A 6,691-nucleotide genomic window follows, 5' to 3' on the forward strand; every position below is an offset into this window, starting at 1 on the left:
CAGAAAATTCATTTTCCTTGTGCCTTGAAAAAGTCATGCAGCCCTCCCTAACACCGGAGTCTTACATATAATAGAATGTTATGAATTTCACAGACCTGCCCACACCTGACTTGTCAGCCTTTTCAAGGGTCTGCAGATCAGTGCTCATGCTAATCGGTAAGGTAGGTAGTGTACATTGTGTCCTGGTGCTTCCCTGTTAACTAATCATGCTCTTTACAGCACTATTCACAGATGTGCTCAACTCTTGAAAATTTCCAGATTTTTTTCTGGTGAACTGCATGTGTGAACGCAAACGGCCAGAAATGTAGGGATGTAGCCTACCCACACCTGACAGGGAAAACTTGAGCTGTGAACAAGCAGGGAAATTTTCTGGAGTGCATCAGTGGAGGAGTGTGTCGAAAAAAAGCTTATGTATAGGTGCATCTTGGTATCAGCCATTGTTTATTCACCAAGGTTGATAAGGCAGGTGTGAAGTGTGCTCTGCATAATTGTTAGATATCAAGCCTGCAAGACATACAGGTGCATCTAAAAGAAATATAAAATTAATTTTTTCCTGTGATTTACTTAAAAAAGTCAAATTTCCATACATTTTTAGATTCATGTCATACAAAGTAAACATTTTAAGACTTTTTGTTTTAATCTTGATGATCACAGCTTACAGCTCATGAAAATAAAAATCCACTATCTCAAAATGTTAGAATACTGTGGAGAAGTCCCATTTTCAAAGGTTTCCTGAGCCTTTATTCTTTTACAATGGTTTGATGCAAACAACCACAATCACGGGAAGGACTGCTGACTGGACAAATGTCCGGAAGACATCGACACCCCCCCACAGGGAGGATAAGCCACAGAAGAGTTCTGTATCAAAGCAAATTCATGAAAGTTGACTGGCAGATTCAGGATATTGGGGGAACTTCACAAGGAGTGGACTGAGGATGGAGTAAGTGGATCAAGAGCCACCAACTGGAAACGGGCTGCAAATGTCATGCTCTTAGTGTCAAGGCACTCCTGAACCAAGGGCATTATAAGCATCTCATCTGGACTAAGGGGGAAAAGAACTGTTTTCAGATGAAAGTAAATTTAGATTTTATTTGTAAACTAGAAAAGCACTCGAAGAGCGCAGACCCCCGCCACCCATTAGCTCAATCTCCCAATAGTGAAGAATCCTTTAAAAAATTCCTGGATCCAGACGGTGATCCAGATCACTCCCAAAATCTAATCAGTTCTTCCTTATGCCATTTCTGACATTTCCTGAAAATCTCATCAAAATCTGTCCATAACTTTTTGAGTTATGTTGCTAACAAACTAACTAACAAACCCTGCCAATCACATAACCTCCTTCGCGGAGGTAATAAAGGGCCCAGAGTTTGGAGGAAGATCAGAGTGGCACAGAACCCAGGGCACTTGATGTCAGTGATGGTTTGGGGTGCCATGTCATCGTGGACGTTGGTCCACAGTGCTTAATCAAGTCCAGAGTTAAGGCTGTCAGCTGTCTACCAGGAGATTTTAGGGCACTTCATGCTTCCATCTGCTGAGTAGCTTTATGGAAATACTGATTTCCATTCCCAGCAGGACTTGGCACCTGCCCACAAGAAAATCAAATCTAGGAGAAACTGGTTTGATGATCATGGTATTATTGTGCTTTATTGGCCCACCAGCTTGCCTGAAAGCTGAACCCCATAGAGAATCTCTGTGGTATTGTCAAGAGAAAGATTAGAAACACCAGTCTCAACAATACAGAGAGCTGAAGTCAACATTTCTGTATAAAGGCCTTTTCCCAACTATTTTTGTGATATTACAGTATTTCAAGATAGTGGACTTTTTGTGAGCTGCAAGCCATAATCATCAATGTTAAAACAAAAAAGTCATAAAATATTTCATTTTGTAATGATGAATCTAGAATAAATGGAAGTTTCACCTCTATAATCAAGTCAAATGAAAAAAATAAAACTTTTCATTTTGTTTCTTATTTTTGAGATGTACTTATATACAGAAGGAAAGTGTTTATAAGTTTTTCTTCACGACTGCGACTTTTATGTGCATTTTATTTCAATATTGCCATGCTAAGCAAATGTAGCTATGTAAAATAACCATCTTGTTCATTTTTTACTGACAGCGAAAAAGCTGTGGAGTTGTGGCGGTAATTTTTGTTTTCAGTTTCAAGGTTTTATTTTGGCAGGGTACAAGCACCATCAGCTTCCTCCTTGCTTCCTCACATTAGCCTCATGTTAGATTGTGAGCTTGGCAAGCTGTTTTCCCCTCTGGAGACTTATTATGTCCTTGAAGGCATCAGAATGGTGAGGAAAAATGTATTTCATAATGGCAAAGCGCCCAAAATGATTGTTATTAATTTTTCTGTTAAGAATAGCTAAATGCAATGTTTAGCTAATATGCCTCAGGGCAAACTGCTGAGTGTTTGCTTAAATGTCCCTGGGAGGATAACACAATGTTAAAAGACTTGTTTTTTAGACCAAAAGTCAAGGAAAAAAGTTTTGGTTTGTGTCCAAAAAACAATACAGTGAACCACTTGTCTTTGCTTACGGTAAAAATTAAGCTAGTAAAGCGCGGGAGAGGCAGTGTGGCTAACATGGCGGACAGACTGAATAGGAGTGACAGGACATTATATTCATGCATTTTCACATTGTAGCCTGAATTATTTTTAAATGACAGAGTGAAATAATATCATTAATGTAAAGAATTTGATATGTACTCCTGCCTTTACCTAAAGGGGTTGTTTGTATTTCATTTAACTGGGTCTTATTATCATTTGTGCTACATGTGCGGTAGCTCAAAGGTTCCCAGACTACCATGTCAAGGACCTTCATACAGTTTTAGCTGTTAGCACGGACCCTAATGCTTTTGTCTTAATTTCTTTCTTAATTATATTTGTAAAAATGAATATTTGTACTGCATGCATTTTTTAAACAGTAATCTTATTTGTTTATTTTATTCAGTCTTTTTTGTCCACTACCCAACCCCCAATTCCAAAAACCCAACTATCCCCACGCTCTCTGTTTCATCCTGTTCTTCTTCACTTGATCATTTAAACCTGGTTCAGGTACATTTTTCCTCTAGCAGTATAACACATCCACATTGTGACTTGATCTGTGCCAAGCCAGTCAGAGCATTTGCTGATGAAAGGCTGCACTCACTTTCACCCTGAAACAAAACCTTCTTTATAATTCTTTGCTGACATTTGACAGTCCTAGTGTCAGTGAAGAGGCTGACACCTCAACCGTACAGAAATAACTGTATCAAATGTATATCAACTATATTTTAAAATATCGCAATTTCGTCTGAAACTAGTATAAAGGTTTTTTCCCCTGAAACATCCGTGAAGGACATGTCTTTATGGATTCTTATTTGTGAACATATGTGACTTTTAGCCTTCGAAAGTGGAAACTTTTTAGGTTTTGATGGAGTTTTCTCTTGTTTATGGTTTCATTACACAACGGTGCAGTCTCACAAAAGCTGACTGAACCGTTGTGTGCTCAGATATGGTATAAATTTTAAAAGGCTTCCCCTTGATGACTTGGCTGTAGTTTTAGGTGTCGTAAATGAAAACACAGGAAGCTACAACGCTTTATATCTTACAGGAAGCCATTCCACTTATTGCCATTCTTGTTGTTGATCACAGTGTTATATCCAAACTGTGTTTTCAGCTGACACTTTTTACAACTTCACTTTTTAATCTTTTGTGAGTTGGGGGTTATTTGGCTAATTGCTAAATTATTGTATTTTTAAGTCTTAAGAAACTACTTGATATGTTTATGTTGCTTGAGAATTAGCCAATGTAAGCTTGACAACAGTGATGTATTTTATTTATATTTACATAGGAGAAATGATTTGAAATTGCACAGCAAAAATAAATGTATGCATCTAAAGCCTACAGCTAAAGCAAAATCCCAACACCTTTTTTCATTTTGAGAGACAGAACTCAGTCTGCTTAAGGGGCCTAGAATTCATTCAGCTGTGACTGATGCTCGCACATGCAGCCAATCCTCAGTAGGAGGCACTGTTGTATAATTTCTTAAGGAAGATGCATTAATCTGCCTTCACTCTCCTGTCTGCATAATTATGTTTCCAATATAGGCCATGCATTTGCATACCTGATTAAATTGCAGTGGCTTCAAAACCATGCTGTTTATAATAACTTATTAAATATCCACAAATTATCATGTGCCCCACTTTTCTATTTACCCTATTCATAACATTGGACAAGTGAAGAGAAAAACAATGGTGGTAAAATAATGGGAATACATTTTTTAACAGAATCATTAACTGATGATTTTTGTTAGATAAAAGTCTTTTGAGAAATGATGACACAGTGTTCAAATAGGAAGGCATTCGGCAGTGTTGTGCTGTGCTGTATCGTAGCCTGACTGAACAAATGACTGAGGAATCAGATCATCATTTGTATGCAAAGCCTTTAGTCTCAAGATGCGTTAAAGGTCAGCTTTTCAATAAGGCAACTGGACTCAGCCAACATCCTGCGCCTGCCACAGCTGGGAGACAGCGCTGCATCCTGGCTACTCCGGGAGGCCTGGTGGGGAAACTAAATGGAAAATCCACTCTATAGCATCTAATACAGAAAAAAAAACTGCTGGTGTTGTAGTTTACTGTGGGTTTTGTACTTTAATCTTTTTGCACTTGTGGATGCATCCCAATCAGCTGTGACAAATCCTACTGTAAGAACCATGATTGGATGTCAGTAGAAAAGCAAAATGCTTAGAGGTTTACGCACAAAGAAAAGAAAAGCAACCATTTGTGGATGATTAAATATTTACAGTTTTAAATGACAAAAAGAGATGGGGTGATTTCACCTCAGTTGTCACAGTTTACTTGTAAACAAAGTCTATTATCTCTCACCTAATGACAGGGATTACATTGGAGCTGCTTCAGTGATCTGCACATCCTGCAGGAAAATCCAAGAAGAGGCTTCAGCAATAAGATGTAAGTACTTCAACTGAACAAAACATCGCCTTTTCTCCTTCCTGCTGCTAATAATGGATTAAGACTTCTGATATGACCAGAGTATCACTAGACATTTGTTTCAGAAGTCCACTGAATGATGCACTTAAGGCTTTTTGTAACTGATCGATGCTGATGATTGAGGCTGATGAAGCAAGCTACCTCACCTTTTAGTAATGCTGCACAATTTATCTGATTAAAATTGCAATCACAATGCATCTGTTTCAACAAGCTATTGCATGAATATATATCACATTCATCTGGATAAGCTCCCAGGGTAAGGCCAGGACTTTTCAGAAAAATCTTAGAATGTGATTGGAGGAATATGTGAGAATGCATGACGGGCCAATCAGAGTGACAAGACAAACTGACATTCTGTGCATGCGCTACTCTTTTTATTTTTAACATTCTGTATAGACAAACAAAAATTTACACACTTATTGCCAGCAGATTACAGGAAAATAAGTAAATAACTAGGTAAATAGAAAATAGAAGTACAAAATTACCACATTAAATGGAACCAAAAAATATGATCAAAATAAATAAAGAAATAATAAAGTTCTTAGTCAAAATTACTAAGGCACACTGATGCTGTACAATACAGTGCTCAGTCCAAAGAAAAATGACACATTGCACTAACATATACGGTTGTGCTTGTAAGTTTACATACCCTACTACATTTGTGGAATATTGCACATTTTTCCAGGAAATATGTTTGATTATAGGAAAATTTTTCTTTCATTCAAGGTTAGTGGTCAGACAACATTAATTATTATCATGCAATTGTATTTGCTTTTTTAAAATCATAATAGTAGGGTTGTTCCGATTCTGATACCAGTATCGGAAATACATCCGACACTGCTTAAAATCGCAGGTATTGGTATCAGCGAGTACACAAGTTCATGCACCGATCTGATACCATTTGGTTTAGCTTTATATTTTGCTTCGTGTAGCCATGTTAAATGTTAGTGCTATAAACCGGAAATCGTTCTTCTTCGCTGCCGGAAAGCACGTCATGCATGGGCTACCGTTTTTAGAGCAGCATAGAAGAACCAGAGGACACAGTTCTGTAGAAAAGATTAGTGGCTGCGTGACAGTTTTTCTCTGAATGTGATCGTTAAAACACCTTCCAGACCGGTGCTGTCATACACGACAAAAAGTGACACAGTTTACAAAAGTTAAATAACTTTTGAACCATTAATTTTTGCCCCCTAACCTGTTTTTCCTCCTAAAGCTAGCTGTTGTGTCGTCCCATTGATGCTATTGATGCCTTTGAATCCCTTGCGGCAGCATTTTCTGCAAGCCTGGGACTTGTGTGACTTTTGGGGGACTTTAATGATTAAATCCACACCAGTAAACCCAGTATTGAACATCTTTTTATCCACTTTAACCGAATTACGATAATTTATAACCGCTAAATTGAATGCTAACCACCATATCTGTTAAACACGTCATGATGCATGAGTAGAGCATGAGAGAGAGAGAGAGCCTGTGATGCAGCCCCCTGTATTATTATTTTAATATTTAGGAGTAAAACTCAATAATCAGCAGAAAAACAACTTTAGGGTCTCAGTGCTGTACATTATGATTCGATTTGTTGAGCCATGTTCTGAGTCACACATAGGTCTAAAATAATTTGCTAGTCTGCAGAGTTAGTCCAGAAGTTCATGCTTGTATCAGATCAGTACTCAGTATCGGCCGATACCCAGCACCTTGGTAT

The sequence above is a fragment of the Cheilinus undulatus genome, linkage group 21 (assembly GCF_018320785.1).
Source record: "Cheilinus undulatus linkage group 21, ASM1832078v1, whole genome shotgun sequence".
NCBI lineage: Eukaryota > Metazoa > Chordata > Actinopteri > Labriformes > Labridae > Cheilinus > Cheilinus undulatus.